At 35.3% G+C, this 17,955-nt stretch overlaps 1 protein-coding gene across 23 annotated transcripts in view; it reads right to left on the bottom strand.

Annotated features, from left to right (window-relative positions):
- TENM3 (teneurin transmembrane protein 3) overlaps positions 1-17,955 on the bottom strand; it is a 1,325,064-nt gene that overhangs the window by 583,845 nt on the left and 723,264 nt on the right. For all 23 annotated transcript variants that reach the window (XM_068681265.1, XM_068681272.1, XM_068681274.1 and 20 more), the window contains one exon: positions 8,756-8,913. The gene's annotated coding sequence lies outside the window, so the exon portion shown is untranslated. The remainder of the gene's footprint in view (positions 1-8,755; positions 8,914-17,955) is intronic.

Here is a 17,955-nt window from a genome sequence, read left to right as displayed (position 1 = left end):
CATGCTGTATTTTTTGAAACTGCTGTTCATGTTCTACTTAAAGTCTGAAGGGCACATGAGTCAACTCTTAAGAGTCCTTTTGCTTACAGCTAGTTACACATCCTTTTTAGGAGCCCAGACAGAACACACACAAATCACATCTTGCACATTAACAAATTGGTTTGCTTGAGCTGGTCCTATTAAGTCCAAGGCCTGTTCACTAGGACAAAAAATTGATTTCAATATGAAAACATATTAACCCACCGTGAGTTTAGCTTCAGCACAGTAATCTAGTATTATTGTTTTAATTACTCCAGCAGGAAATCTTAAGCAATGACAAAAGATTTTAGCATGAAACATTACAATGAGAGATTTTCTTGTGCTTGTGAATATCATTAACACCAGTGCCATTTAAATTGATCTGTATTTGTAAATATCACATCTGCTTTGCATAGACTAGGCAGAACGTAAGTGTATCTTGACAGCAGATAGCTTTGTGGATCAATAACGTAGCACAAGAATTTAAATCCTCATCCTACTGTTCGAGCCCAGTTCTGAAATCATCTACATAAATGTCCATCCTGTAGAACCAGCACCTGCTATGACACTAAATGGCCTGTATGAGAATACAGGGCTCAGAACTTAAAAATTCATCCTGCTTCCATCATGTGTCTGAAAAGGTTCCTGCAAAGTACTGGTGATTTTTATTTTTATTTTTTTTAAAGAAATGGAAAAAAACACTGCTATCAATACTCCTTTACATTTTGATTAAAATGAACTATTTCATTTTATTTTCTAACAAGTGATTTCAGGTGAAATAAAACATAATCTTGCAAGAGAGCATTTTAAAACTTGCAAAAAGCATGCAAGTATGTGTGAATAGGTGGAAAGTACATTACATAAGGGTTTTAATTTTTCAAGAAGGTTTAATCTAACGGGAAGCTAGATCAGTTGTACATTTTCAGATATAAACACACTTATCTGTGTTTCTTCTGGCCAGCTTAGAAAAGAAATAAAAACAAAAAACAAAAAACACAAGCAACAACGGTTGACAGTGAAGTTCCAGTTCTCCATCAAAATTGTTTCTAAATGACCAAATGCAAAAGACCATTGTCTTGTAGCAAGGGTTTTTAGCACTTAGGGCAGTTTGTACCGCCCTTAGACATTTGTACCCATGTCCAATTCTAATTTATGTTCTTACTCCCCTAATGAAGATGGCTTTGCCATCTGATACTCTAATTTAGATGAACATCAGCAGGAGTGTTACAGATTTTCTATTATTAAAGACAAAAAAAGAAATAATGTCTTCTTATGTCTATCAAACAATTGTGAGATCTCATCTAGAAATACCAAATCATAGTTATCTAACTAGGTATAGACATTTACATTTGAGCTGTTGCAGATAACCTATTGCTAGGACACAGTGAGTATCAGTACTAATTTATGGTGGTATGGAAGTCCAGTTTGTCAGCTAAAGGTTACACCACACATTTCATTCTCCTTCACACCTTCTGTCCACATAATTTGACATGATGGTCTGCCTTCCCCCAGTTTGCTTATCAGGTCTGTATGGCAATAAAGGACAACCCAAAATAATACTGTCCTGTCACCCCAAAAACAAGTTCATGAAATTTGAATTGAATACTGGACCACCTATACAAGAAATCTGTTATATTGAGTTGTCCAGTTATGTAGTACAGTTTCAATAATTTTTGTAAATCCCAAGGAAATAATACATTTGGTCTTTTCTTTTTTTTTTTTTTTTTTTTTTTTCCCCACACCAAGGTGTGATATCTACAATAAGACAGATAATAACCAAAACTTTTGGCTTCACTTTATCTTTTTTAAATAACCCTGCACAATATTCTAGGCAAGGATATTGATATGAATCTTTGGATATGAATCATAATAGCAGATTTTCACATCAGGTATTTGATTCCATCTCTGAACTCTGAAGCTTCTGCGGTGTGAGTGGCAGCAGGAAATGGCTTTCAAACTCTTCCTAACAGATGGAATAAAATCTGCCAGGTTATTAAATTACTACACAACTATTTTTAGTTTCCATTTCTAAATCCTTTTTCTTCTTTTGTCGCATAATATGTCATTGCTAATCAAATCTCAAAAGCACTTCTATTTTGAAAAACTGAGAAGTCTCAACTGGCAGTTTATTATCCTTTGTCCTGAACATTTTTTATTACTGCTTTATTTTTCTGCAAAAGTTATGGAGTATTTACACAAATTTGTGTATTAGAAAAATGGAGAAAGTTAGTGAAAACATCAAACAGTTTGTAGGAGTTGGAGGCATTAAAAATGTTTTACTGATGAATAATCTAGTGTGAACACATATCGTGACTGCAGTCTCAGATTAAAGACAACTGTTTGCTCAAAGCTAACTAGTAGAAATGCCCTCCTGATCACTATGAAATCGAACGCAAATTCATCAGCTGACTGTGGCAAACCATATCAGAAGCACAATACATTTTATTTTAGATGAATTGTGCCTAGAAAGAAGAGGAAGCTATTTAACCCTTGTGAAAATTAAACCAATTGTTTCCTCCTGTGAACTCTGTCATAGTGACAGACTTTCTTAGGGTACAAAGAATCCTTTGAAGACAAATTTGCTTCAAGTGTTATGGAAAAAATGTCTCTTTTCATGTACTGACCTAAATGCTAACTTTCTTCTTACACAAGATCTACTGCTACATCCACGCTACTGTATAGAAGAGATGATATAAGAAAGCATTCAAATATTTGTTAGTATAACCACAGTAAAAACTGCAACACTGAAAGAAATTAATTGTTGAGTGATTAAGTCAACTGGCAAATTATGATTTTACTTAATGACAACAAACTTCAGTCAACCAAGGAGTGAAAAAGCAACTTGCAAATTAATCCCATATCTGATTTCCAATAGTGGATAAGACAATAGTCATCTTCAGATTGAACAGGAAGATGCAACTGAAAAAAAAAAAAAAAGACTGTGGAATGCAGGGAGAGATTTAGATTGGAGTTGTACTGTATTGCAGAGCTGGGGCTTCTGGAAGCTGTATTGCTTTTGTGGCAGTGATGTAAATCACTGGTAACTAGTGAAAAAAGCCCTCATTTTCATACACTTCTGTTGAATCTCACATTGGACAAGAAAGTTTTTAGAGACTTCTGACTTGACAGAGGCTGCCCAGAAGCATACAAATAAATGTGTCAATAGATGAGCTTTTCCATTTCTCTCAAAAATCGTCTTGTACACACATCTCAATTAAGGCATGGAATCCATTGGACCTTTTCCAGTCAGACATGTTAACTGTGAAATAACTTTGCAAAACAGACAATATTATATGATGTTTTAGTAGAGGTAAACATCATGCATTAGAAATGTCAACAACATGCATTTTGATACCCGAATATATATGTATATATAATACATACATATGATTCTATGATTATGGATATTATATATATATGTATATTATATATAAGCAAGAAAAAGGAAGAAAAATAGCAGAACTCATACCTTTTTATCAACATTTCCCGCTAGTTACGGTATCTATGACTATATGCTTTGTAGCAGAGAATATAATATATATTGTATATAGGAGCTCTCACATTCTTGTGTTTTTGTCCTCCTCCTATTGACTTCTCCTCTGATGTTCAGGAGAAAAAAAAATCATAGAAAAATGCAGGATGTATTTTTAACAGTTAGTCTGAGAGATGAATTGAAGGGCTTTATAAATGAGGTGTCTTCAGAAAAGGTGCCAATAAGGAAGAATGGGAAGAAGAAAAATTATGCTTTCAAAAGGTAAAGAGATAATAACAAAGCCTCCACTAAACGCAAAGCTTCCAGGAAAGAGGAGTTTCACAATGCTCTGACTTTAATTACTGTACATTAGTTCTGTCCGGTGAAAAGAAAGATAGAGAACATTTGTTCCTGATTCCTCAGGGCTGTGTCTGTTCTGTTTATTTTAGGAAAGGTGACATCATCATAGCATCCTTCAGATCTCAGAAACAATACTTTTTGGAGTTAAATTGTCATCTAAGTACAATAACATATACAAAAGTCTCTCTTTTCCATAATAACACTGGCAACAAAATATTTTATCAGGGGGTATTACTATGTATAGAAAAAATATAATTTGAATTGTTTATAATTTAAAATGTAACATTTTACAATGATTGCAGATGATATTGCATTGTTTAAATTACAGCATAATAATTCATTCCTGCAGCATTCAGTGGCACTAGTCCTTTGGCCTCTTGCCTAACAATACACTAGACAAGAATTATTACATTGTAATTCACACCCTGTCATGCCTTATTGCTTAATTAAAGCATAACCCTTCATGACACGACAAGCAATTTGACTGTTACCATAATAGATTATTATCCCACCTAACATATTTTAGTTTTACAACACATTCTTTTTTTAACATGCACTGAAAACTATCAGAACAGATGCACATATGCTTCCTTCTTTAACTGTTAAGTGTGAAGAATACATGCAGGACAAGTAGGTAAGAACACAAAGTTGTGTTTTTTGTTAGAGTTGTTCTGTTAATAAACCGTTAGGGTATTTTTTTTACTTCATTTAGCTTCAGCAATTCATCCTTGAAAAGATACTAGGATTCAGATCTCTGATTAACTGGCTCCTACATATTTGTTATACTGCTTGACTACCTAAATGGTAAATTTATATATGAAATGTATATACAATGAGACATAGATTACAGTGTCTTTACAATTCAGGACAAGGTAGCTGGCAGTTTATTTTTGCTGCAATATAGAAAAATTGCTATTCTGTATTCAACATTAACTAATTTATGAAACATACTTTTTCAGGAATAACTCCTTGAATTTCTCTCTGTGATGTTTCTCATACTGAAACCTGATAATATAGAAAAGGTTATCAATTGGTATTAAAACATATTTGATTATTAAGTGATATTCCAGTTCTGTAATAGTTAATGGAAAAACTCACTGACTTAAGTGAAAAACTTGTCCGCCAGGTGAAACAGAAAATACGTTACTAGCTATGAAAACATGCTTCAACATTCCAGTTTACAATATAATTATTTAAATTAATATTCATTATTTTATTAATTCCTTCACACTGCCTGAAAGTGTGAGATACAACACAGCCATTTGGCTATTAATAATCCTTTACTTTTGGCAACTACCAATTCTAAATTAAAATATGCAGACATGGAACTCTGAAATTTTGTGTGAACAAAAGCCTGGACTTCTTGAGAAGAAATAAAGGCAAAGTATACACAGACAAAAAAATTAATACAGAAATTATATATATCATACCTGATAGATGTGCTACAGGTTTCATATAATACCAAGGTGCAATTTAATGAGGTTGCACTGAACTCTGTATGTCTGCAAGGTGACTGGGTTGTCCCTGGAACTCTCTGCTGTAACTATAAAATGTCTATGATGTGACTGTGATATAACTGAAACAGCTGCAGTCTTTGATCATATGCTGGCAGTTTATGTACAGATGCAGAATGTGTAATAAGGGCACACTTTATTAACTTGACTGATGTTCTGTTATTTTACTGGTTCCAAAAGCCAAAGGAGACTAGGCTCTACCATGGTATCCTGAGAATAATTTATTGTTGCAACTATTCAAAATGAAATACCTATCATTAATGTCTAATTCATTATCATAAGCAAGAGGTATACATTGTTCTTGGTTGATTTGACATTTGCTATGATCTTTAAAGCTGGTGCTATAGCTAGAATTATTCTTTTGAATTAGCACAAAATACAATTTAACTACTGTTTAAAACACTTGCCAACATTCTGAATGTATGCTTATGTTTCCTGGTAATAAATATTTCGGCAGATACAGTCTAGTGAAACTCAGAGCGAGCTACTGCAATTTGGTTAAGTATAAAAACACATGAATTCTGACGGCATGATAATGAAGTTGGTCCCTGCCAGATTAGGGTCTGTATTACACTGTACAGAAGCAGAGAGCAGGACACCTCCAGTTTTGTGACACCATGCCCAAGTTTCATCTTGGCTTTCCTTCAGAAGTTCACACATTTTGTTCCTACCAAACTGTTCAGGTTTTATACAACTCAACTTTCTCGAAGCAGCAAATTAGAGTGCATATTCTTTCCAACTGACCAGTGATAAAGAGAAAAATGTAGTGAATACTGAGGTGTTACGCCTCCATACATGCAATATGGAAATTACAAATACAACACAGCTTACAGGTAAATACAAAAAAAATGTAGTGTGTTACTTTGTCCAAAGAGTTACGTCACAAAGAAGATGAAATAACAACAAGCTTTTCTTTCCAGAGGTGTTAACTTAAAGATGTTCTGTGGAGTTGGGATTACATAGAAATTCGTCACATTGCTGAAATTCTCAAAAAAAGATCTGCTTCTGTCTCTGTACTCTTAACTCTGTATTTAAATTTTGTTTCATTTTTACCTCACATTTTTACAGGAAAATGTATAAACACCTGAACTCTATGTCACTCTGCTACCATATTTCCAGTTTGTTTTCTTCTGCAGTCTTTCACAGGAAATATATGTTTTTATAACCTTGTTGAAGACAAGGGGAACGTTACAGAAATCAATGGACTCCTTTAATAGGACTTCTCTCTGTCCAGCACCTGCCCTATTCAATCCTGCGTTTAATTTTCCTTTCAGTTCCTTTCTCTATAATTCTCATGGGGGAAATTGACCTAATTCACCTGAATCCAAGGCAGGAAAACAGGAAATACAAAATAAGGCAGAGCAAGCAGGGAGGTGCTAAGGAGTGCGGACTCTTGAGATGAACAGGTTGCAAACTCACAGCCACACCTCTGAGGAATGGGATGTGAGAGACTTTTCCCAAAAAACTCAGAAGAGACTGTATTGTTTGTCCTAGCTGAAAAAGTCAGTGGGAATACCTGGACAGAGAAGAATGAACTGACCTACAAGGACAAAGTACAGCATATGGAGATTGACTTACAAACCCTCTCTGTTCAGTCCTGTTCTGAATCTTCTCTATTTTAAAGTAATTCACTGTGCTAATTTGTGTTCAAAACATTTTAAAACATTTTCACATTTAACATTTAAAACATTTTAACCAGAACAATTCAGGGTCTCATCAGACCTTAACCTGAGGATAAAACAAATTACAAAAGAAATATAACAGTCAGGAGTTTCTACTGTGACCACGTATAGTGGAGCCAAATAGTGTTTTGAAAGATTAGGAAGAATGTTACATTTTATGCTTTTCTTGCAGGCTTTTTCCTAAACAGCATTAGGTATCACTACAACCTGTCACCATTTAGAGATTGTTTTTCCCTACTCTTTGTAGGTCTTGCTTTGCTGTTGTTTCTAAGAACACAAACTGAAATGGAGGTTCTTTGTTCACCACCTCAAAACTATAAAGTTTCCAACATCCTGAGAGTTTGGCACACAGCTATTTGATTTTTCTTCCGTGGGAAGCATAGATTTAAATTACCCCTCGCGGTTTTCTGAGCAGGCCAAGTTTCAAACATCTCAATTAGAAGTTAAACAGCACCCAGACAACATCTGTTTACATTATTTTTTTCCACAGATCTGTTCACTTTTCATCTAGATACAAACAGCCATATCTGTTTCTATTCAAGAGTTAAAGATATGTCAATAAGTATTTAATCTTCTCCAGTATGGTTATTCATCAAGGAACTGCAACTCCTTTAACTCTCAAACACATCACATCAACTGAACTGTAGGCTTGTCTTTAGAATCCTAAAATATTTTTTCTAATGTATGTTCAAATGTTTTACACACCTTGAATGCTTTCATTCCCATTTCTAGAAAAGAGTATAGATGCCAGGTAAATGTAATCTATGAACATTGAAAGTGGACAAATTTCTTTATTGAAAATGTGATATCTATTTCAAGAGCTCACATTTCACTGAAATTTCTAATAGGTAATCCAAAATACATATTATAAATAAAGAACTAGTAAGTTCATTTGATACTGTTCAAACTTACTCAGACAAAAAAAATAAATCAGCCAAAAGCTGATTCCAGAGACCAAGTGAATTGTCATTATACCCTAAATTACTGTTTAAACCCTAGAGGAATCTTTCCATAGGCATATGTTTGGCCTCATTTCCAATTTTTTCGTTGATTGCTAATACTTCATATATGCCATTTTCAATGTAATTCCTCTGCCAAATATCTCTCTGATATATTCTAGCACCTTTTCTTGGTTCCTTTCCATCCACCCTGTTCTCATCAGTAAATTTTTGTTTCAATGGACTTTAGCTCAGAAGTAATTATTCAATAACCTCAGTGACTTCATCTTAACTGATTCCAGAATAACAGGGTTAAATTAAATGCAAAGTAAGGTTCATTATTACAGTACTGCATTGAAACATGGAAATAAATGATTGCTTAATAAATACTATAAAATCTCTACTTCAGAGTGTGGGTCAAAATTAAAAGAACATTTACAGATAAAACACCACTCATATGCAGCTAAATATCTTGTTTTAATACTAAAGAACTTTGATTCATAAAGTATGTATTTGAGATCCCTGAAAGCGTTGCCCACTAACTTATAAGGTATTCTTGCTTTTCAGTAGTGAATGCTGTGTGATTATTCAAGTGTACATGACTGAATTAAAAATGCTCATTTTTATAGTAAAGCAAATGTTACATCTAAACAATGAACAGAGGAGTTGACACCCATGTAATAAATGTTCAATAGCTCTGCAAGGTTTTCCCCCTCAGGAAAATACAGATGACAGCAAAATATCTTTCCTTACAGTGGTCTGTTCACCTACCTTTTCTGATGAGTTGGCTGCAGAAAAATGTAGAAATGGAAAGCTCAATTAGTGTAATTTATGTATCCTTGGATGTCAATCATTACTGGTGAGAGGTGGGACTTTCAGGATCTCTGTGCATTAATTAAGAGCTCATCTCAGCAGAGTAGTCTTTCCACCTAAGGACCAAAAATAAGGTTTAATTAGAGTCTGGAAGACAGTGTGTCATATACATATAAAACTAGTTCTTTAGTGAAAAAAAATGAAAGTAATGGGACATTATTAGTAACAATGCAAAGGGCACAAATCTATTGCTTGTTCTTAAGTTCAGAATATAAAAGTATTTCCAATATATATGAGTCTGCCTGAAACACCAGACAAATTCTGAAACGTTACGTGGACACCACTCAAATTTCAGCCAGGTTGTATGAATGCCAACATTAGTAGTAGGTCCCTGTCGAATTATTGATGCTGAGCTAATGTTGATGGAGAGTTATTACACAGCTGATGTTAGACTATATTTCTCTCTCCTAGCCAGTTTTCTGTTCCAGGCTGTCTTCTGAATGCAGGTGCAACAGGGCAAACAATGCAAGCTCAGCAAAAGGGGGTGAAGGGACTTGTACGTTCATCACGTTCATTCAATGAGTGATACAATACGTAGGCAGTTGTTGGTTGGCTTTCAACACGTCAAGGCCCAGGAGAGGTTAATAACTAGCTGGGGTAACTGGTGTCAGCTGCCTTTGCTTGTGGAATGACTTGTCTGAGGATCAAATATAATCAAATATTCTGCCTAGGACTCACTAGGGAAATAATGTATAAATAATTGATTATATCATTTATAAATTAAGGGAAAGAAAACAAATTTTAAAGGCTGGTCTGGAAAATAAACATGTCAGCTAATAACTCAGGAGTGAAAAGAGATAAAATTTAGAGAGGAAACAAGTTTATATTCTAGAGAACAAGAAGAACCTTGTTTGTCAATGGCTGAAATAAGAAATATTATGAACTAAAAAAATACTAGAACAACAGGCAGTCTACTATAGTAAGGATTAGAGAGAAAAAAATAAATGTCAAACTACACTGTGGAAAAAGAAAAGAAATACTCATAAAAAGTGGGATTTCAGTGTTCTGAAAATTACAGTTACCAAAGGACTGAAGCTAACATAAACATTACATGATATACTTAATAAAGAAGGCTATCACACAGAAAAAAAAAAAAAAAAAAAAAAAAGCAGACAAGGAGAGCATACCAGAAGGAGGAAAAGATTTACTATGCATTTTAGAGTACTGGAACAAGTGTTATGACCTTCATTGCTATTATATTTCATAGTCTCTTATGAAGGTATCTGTAAATACCTTTAAGAGACAGATAATACCTGTTTGAGATCCCCGTTTGAAATACTCTCAAATACCTGTTTGAGAAACACATATTATAATATGTGTAATTTCCTACCTAATCAATATACCTGACAGGTAATGAAAAACAGCAGCAAATACAACAAAACAAAACAAGCAAACAAACTGTAGCTATTGCTGGTAGATTATTTAAAATGTTGTCTTCTAAATAACATGTGATGAAACTAATACTACAGTGAAGGAGCATCCAGTCTTTTAAAGACATTTAGAAAAATGTGGACAAAAATTTGATGTCCTTCATAAAATTTATGTCCATATCATTAACTCTTGCAAATGTTTTCTTACGGATTTTTTTTCCAGCCATGAACTGTTTGCTATATAAGAGACTTAGAAGCACTCTCCTGAATTTTCTGAGTAGGGGTATTCCTGTCTCTTGGCAGTACACAGCGATGCATCCTTTGGATGTTAGTACTGAAACTCATATTTTAAAAATTCCAACATGTATTCTGAGAATCATTTCTGACGTACTACAGTACTGAACACAGTATATCTTACTGCTATGGATATATGCATATTACTGAATCTCACAGCTACTTCTCTGTAGACTGAAGTTATTTTTCTCGATTATAAGATTTCAAGAAAGGCCATGTTTTCTATTGGCTGAGTCCATAGGTAAGTATTTTTAAATGGAAAGGGAAAGGAATTTACAGAGTTTGTCACTTGTGGTCTCTTAACTGCAGCAAAGCAGCAAGTTTTGTTGTCTGCAATCTCCTGCTAGTCATATTTAGCACATTTCTTGTCAGCTGCTTCTTTTAATTAAGAGGATGGCAGAGATAATGGACACATTAAGCTCCAGAACAGACAGAGAACCTTTGCATCTCTAAATACAATGATATGAATTTTGTAATGATTTAATTTGCTGTTATTTTCAAGGGACAATGTCAGGAACAGAATCAGTGTACTCCATGATAGCAGCACGGTGCCTTCTCAGCCCTGTCTCTTCTGAACTCAAACTCCAGAACACTGCTTTGGAAAGCAGCCATAAAAGAGGCTAACTCAGACAATAAAAGCTGGATGATCTACTGAACTGTGACTGAGATTTGTGACCTGCCTTAAAGTGAATCAGATTCAACAACGAGGCTTCTTACAAGCAGCTCTCACCAAGAGACTGGCAGAATGTCAACACGATTGCACTAAACCTTCGACACAAGGCTTGCCGAGAGCCACAAGCTACCATGTATTACCGTTAAGACAACTTTTAAAGGCAGAAGGATTCGCAGGAAATATTAATACAAAAACATCAATTCATTTTTTTTTTTCTTAGAACTTAGGAGTGTGATGTATCAATTAAATTGCATTGCATAGACAATGAGAAAGAGGAACAAGACTACTATTTCTTCAAGCAGTCTCCTGGCTAACTTTAAGCTCTTTCTTTTTTTATGAAAGTTTGAGGTCTTGTCCAAAGTTTTCTCTGTGGTCAATACAGAAAGTGAAAGGCATCTCCAGAGATCAAGCCAGGCTTAGCTTCTGTCTTTCTGCTCATTGTAGAGGGAGCACTGGGCACCTAGGCTCCTAGCTTGAGCATCTTGGCAATGCTTATATTTAATTGCAATTAATCTGCATCCTACAGTCTGATTTTCAGAGGTGCCTAGTAATTAAATCCCAGTGTAACATTAACATCTAAATTTGCAGATAAACTTCTAACAGGAGATGTGGGCAAGGATTTCCCAGCGTTCATAACATTAGCCAAATGCTGATAAATAGCATTGTGGAGAGCTCCCAATTCCACTGATACTGATCAGTGGCTTACCTGCTCCCAAATGCAACATTCTGAACAACAACAAGACAAATATTTTCATATTTATACCTAAGGGTATTTATTTTCTCTCTCTGTGCTCAATAAATCACTCTTTTGTTTTTAGGGAGAAAAACAAATACTGAATTGTTCCATTTGAGCTCATTTCATCCTGCTTTACCTTATTTGTTTGCTTTTGTCATATGGAGACCAGAACAATGATAACACTTGATCCATTTTCCACCATCCACATATTATTTCCTCTGGTTAAAGACAACCTAAGGGATTTCTATGACGTTTCTATGAGATGTAAACTTAAGTGAGTAGACTCAGGAGGCGTTGAATAGTCTACGGCATACATACTAGCCATTCAGTCTAGGAACTGACTATGGGTTTGGAATTTGAGGATCTCAGTCCATAGTCCATTCTTCGGAAGCTGATGAAACATCAAACTGATGACACTTCAAAAACATTGCTAGAATCTAAAATTAAAGCTGAATATTAGTATATTCACACAAAGGGTGACAATAAGCTGATATACATATTACCTAGCCTTAAATCCTATTACTGACTGTAATCATCAGCTGCTGCTGAAATGGTAGTGATGTCATATAAGTGAGAAATATCAGTTTAGTAACAGCAAAAGAAAACGCACAAAAATTTCTCCGTGGCCAGCATTATCTGTGGATCAAACCCTCTTACTGAAATTCATCCATTTATCATACAACATTGGAGTCACTTTGAAAATGATTCCATTGTAGTCAGCAACAACCAAATTGTAGATGGAAGGTATTAATCAGACAGCCATACCACAGTGTTTTCTACTGTCAAGACAACAACCACTGCTGACTCTAATGAATAAGAGAAGAGTTTGTTTTAAATTAGGATGCACCTGTATGTGATAACTTTTATTTCAGCATTTTGCTGCCTCGTTATGCTACTCAATTAGCCTTTCCAGTTGTCAATTTTTTTCCAAACTTTCTTAATCTCAACTTCTGTTAGTTCATATGAACAAAAAGAGAGATACATTATGAAACATTAAATGAAAAAATATCAATTTTGACATATGACTAGGAAAATTTACTTGTTTTTTTTATAACTTCTTTGATTCTTAGCTAAGTAATACTGTGAAGAACGTAATAGTAAAATTCTTCAATTATTATATTATTATAATATCTTTAAAACATTTATTAATTGTGGGGGACAAAGGAGATATCCATAATATTTTATGACTACTTTGTGTTCTTCAATTTAGCTGACTGATATGATTCTGGCTGGATGGATAAAACTTTGCGAGCAAAAGCAATTATGACAGATAAGATATAATATAGAAATACCAAGACTTATATTAAGAAAGAATTAGAAGAACTATTAATTGAGAAATATCCATCTGTCTGACTTCAACTAGATTAACAGGCTTGTTTTCCTCTTTTGAATTTTAAGACCAGAAAGGCATTAAAATATTAACATCATGTAGAATGGAAGAGAGTAAGCAAACATTTGAAAAAACAATGCAAGAGAGATTTAAAATGCAACAAGGCTGAAGCAACAGGCATTGCCAAATGTGAGAAAATAATGTTTTAAGCACTGTGTCATGCTTACTCATACGCTGTCATGCGGTCATGTTCCACTGACCTGGGCAAGAGAAGCTGCTATGATCTTCAACCTTTTCTATACTTGTGATGTGGCAGGGAATGGGTAGCACACTTCTTCATACAGAGATGATCTTTGTAACTTTAATCTACCTATGTAGATTTAATCTTTCCTTTGCCACAAAATCTCAAAAAAAAAAAAGTTGTTGGGCTTTTATGTTGGGCTCACAAGGTTCACCTTATCAAAAAAAAAAAAAAAATGGAGTAGCATCCTAGGATCAAGACCTAGGATTGAAAGAGAGAATAATATATTTTGTCTGAAGCAAAACTTGAAGAGAGTGCATAAGGGATACACAAGGCACCAATTGTCATGGAACTGGGGCCAGAATATGAGCAGGGAGGGGATATGATCCACCAATACAGACTGAAGTTAGGAGAATGCCTGGATTCAATCCTGCAAAAGCATGGGCACAGTCTGTTGCTTGAAAGACAAGCCTGCAGGACAGACTGGGGGAGAAATCACAGGTGTGGTGTGCCCCTGTACTGTCATAACAATAAATAAGGTTATCTGTCATGATCAAGCCATCTGGAGAAATACTGTCCTGAATAGCTGCTACATATTTATGTAAGGTTACAGAAAGTACTTAATATAACATTGACTTGGTAGGAAATAGTTTGTGTACTATAATTAGAGACAGTGAACATGCATGCAAAAATTGTAGGAAGAATATAAGGGGCATTTTGGTGTTATTGATTTATAAGTGATGATATGCAACACTGAAAAAGAAAAACAAATGAAAGTTGAAATTCTACAGACAGCAGTTGTGGTAGAGGTTTGAGTTTACTATTCAAGTTAGTGACCCAACAATTGCTGCCTGGATTTCATTTACTCCTTTTTATAGAAATTATTTAAAGCAGAGACCAGTTAAATCATCATACGTGAGCAGGTCATATTGTAAGAAGATAATAATCTACTCTGCAAGTACTACATTCACAAAAAAAAATACTCCATTTGTCCTCTGCTTATTTTTGCTGGCAAGGTATGTACCTTGCTAAAGCTTTGTGATTCAGGGCATGTGTGTGAATTCAGCTGATCATGGTTCATCTGTGAGATAAAAACTGAATTATATCTGTAAAAATAGGATATGGACTGAGATATTGCTTTGTCCTGCTCAGACTCTTCTGCTGTAGAACACAAAGGTGTATTAATATTTCTTTTTCAGAAATGTGAATAATCATTATATCTACTTTTCTACTTCTATCTCTTTGAACTCTCTTTAGTCTAGTGCACTCTCAGCATGCACCCTGAAGTCATCACAGGAAAATAAACTTCATGTGTAATGTCTTTTCTGGAAAGCAGACAGGTAGACAGAGATGTATTATGTACTACCCTGATAGTCTACAGTGTGTGCAAGTGAAACCAGTACTGGAATTAATTCCAGTTCCTTTGAGTAACCTCTCTGCTGACAGCCTCAAAATCCCCTTAACTTTGCTTATGTAAGATGTGAACAAACAGGACATACTCAGTACTCTGAGAAAGACTTGCCTGTTACCTGTTCTTCATATTAACTGCACTTCACTGCAGAAAGCTTCTGTGGCAGCAATTTTATCTACAATCATAAGGCTGCTGCAGTCTCAACTATAAACCGGGAAAAAAAACCAACAAGCCCTTTCTATGGCATTTCATTCATTCCTGGTAACTTAGCATATTGAACACACTTGTCTACAGCACCATCTTTTTGAGGGCTGCAACACAGGGGGCTTAATAACATGGCATCAGACTGCAAGAAGCCTGGCCTTTCCCCTTCTGCTCCCTGTAGTAGAGGTGACTCTCTGCTGCTAGCCTTCAGCGGCTCTCGTGGAGGAAAAGAGCACCTTGTCAGAGACCCCTTTCTAACTAGAGGGCTCCAGATGAGCTAACCTTCGATACAAATCTTATGCCTTCAGGCATAAATCCCATCTTAGAGTTAAGGATACAGTTTTACTGAGCAAAGACATTAAATGCAAAACAACAGGAACCAGGTTACCTTCCATCCACCTCCTGCCTTTATAATCAAGGCAAAGTCATGGCAGCCTTTCTATTTAGTACCCTTGAATCAGTTCACTTGCTGCTGGAGTACTGCCCTTACAGCACATGCCAGAAGTTAGTAATAAATTAGCACCTGGGAGGAGTGGGGCAAAACCAAGTGATAAAGAGCAGGGCACAGGAGTAGCGTTACAAGCACCACGATGCTGGGATTGTGTCAGGCCCCCATGATTTAGAATTGTAGCATTAACATATAACTGTAATGGGTGCTATGAAATCATGTTCAACTGGGAAAAATTAAACTGTTACCCGTCTATACCAGCTGGGAAGATTAAAAAAATAAACAAAAGTTCAGCAATTCCTTTTTCTGAGTGGCCTGATGCATCACTAAAGACTAGCTCAATTCAAGATCTATATTACTGCTTGTGTAGTGAGAGCTACAAGCTCTAGAGTACACGGCAGAAAAATGATTAATTGCAATAATACTAATTGTAACAAATTATTTTTTAAAAGTGGAAAAATATTTTTAGTATATATTTTTTAAAAAATACAGACTTTGAAAGATGTTTGTGCTTCTTTTAGCCATTTGTCACCTGAATTTTGAAACTGAGAGAAAAGTCAGTGTTTTCACAACATGGAGAGCTGTACATGGCACTTTTACTGCCAGCCTTTATGATACTTTTCTAAACCCTTTTGATTTTTTAAAATACTGTACTTGAAATATTTGGCCAGAATTGAGATTGTTTTTTTGTTTTTTTTTCCTTCTCTCTGAGCTGAGCACTGCAGGAACCTGAACACGCTGGCACATGACTTTCCAGCAGTACTGTACCGTCCTCTGGCTGTAGCAGAAGTACCCTTCAGTGACTCACAACATATTCCATTCCACCAGCAATAATGAAACCTGAAATGTTTGAGAAAAAATGTTGCTACTTTCCTCTACTCATGCACAGCAATGACACAAAGGTTGGCAGTTGAACTGCCAAACTTCTCCACCAACCAGAAATATATTTTGCTTACTTCTTATAGCACAGTCACAGCCCAAAGTCAAACTGGACTCTGTTAACTCTCTGTCTTTGCAGTGTAAGTGCTTAGTGGGAAAGATTTCCTAAAGGCTTGCAGAAGCAGACAAAATTGTCATCAACCTAACCTTGCAAAAGTCCTCCGGCTGAGTGCAGCAGTCATTTTTACAGTTTTATCTCAGTTGTTGCCAATCCAGTACCGCACTTGTGGTTCAGAGGCTACCCCAGCTCTGTGAGTCATAATTAGGCATCACATCACTGCCACCTCCACTGCCAATTAGTCACGTGGGCTGAAAATATTTACTAGAAAGTCAAGGTTTCTTTTCCATAAGCTGCTTTGGTACGTTTCTCTATGTTTAGGTAATGTTGTTAAGTCACCTGGTTCAGATTAAAGATTTTCAAAATGTGATCTGAATGGTGGTGGTGAAATTGTCTGTTTAGCCAAGGAATGATCTGCAAGAGTATCCATTCATACTGATCAGTGGGAGCAAATTTGTCAGCAGTTTCCCCTGAGAATCCAACTAAAAATAGTTTAATAGTGTGCTCACACTGACAAAATAAAGCAACACCAGCTTCCTTATACACCAGAAGAGTAAAAGAAAAAAACAACAAAGAAAACAAAATAAAACAACAAAAAAACACAACTAAATGTGTGAAACATTTAGCTTTTTATTTGCATCAGTTAAATGTGTAAAGCAATAGTGAAATAAAGCAAATTTATCTTTTATCGCCTTTACCCTATGGCTCACAGCAACTGTGATAATGTCTTTCAGTGTGCGTGACACTGTACTTCTGCTCATTATACAGAACTAATGAGAGTGATACCCACACGAAACTTTCTGTTGCTAATTCTAATAGCCTGCCTTGATTTCTATGTACAAATAGCTATGCACACATTTGTTATTAGAGTTCCTCTTATTCAATCACTAAGTCAACAGAGTGACATTCATCAAGACAGCTTGTATTTATCACACTTCATATACTTAAATCATATGCCACCCAATTAAGTAAAGTCCAAGGAAATTCTTGATTGATTCTGAAGTTAACCATATGGTTAACTAGCAAGTCAGCAGAAATTAAATTCATTACCAAATCTACATTTATCTATTTACTACCAAATGCCATTGTTTTAACATTTGTTTTCCATTCTCTTCAGTTGGCTTAAAATGGCAATGATAATTTACCGGTCATTGCCTGTAATCTAACCAAAGGATACTGGCGTGTTCAAAAAGGGCACAAATCCCAAAATAGTTCAGAGAGATTCTTTTCTGACAGCTAGGTTGAAATAAAGCATGACTATGACATCAAGTCATCCTGTATCTTGTACTGAAACTCTAAAAAGTGAAATCAAGCTGTTCTTTAGTTTCTGCCCCTTTCCTCAGAATAAGTATGAGGGTAGGCCACAAAATAAACCCAGGGTTTTTCACAACAGT

This window comes from Anas acuta, chromosome 4, assembly GCF_963932015.1.
Source record: "Anas acuta chromosome 4, bAnaAcu1.1, whole genome shotgun sequence".
Classification (NCBI taxonomy): Eukaryota; Metazoa; Chordata; class Aves; order Anseriformes; family Anatidae; genus Anas; species Anas acuta.
This window is presented reverse-complemented; position numbering and strand designations above follow the sequence as displayed.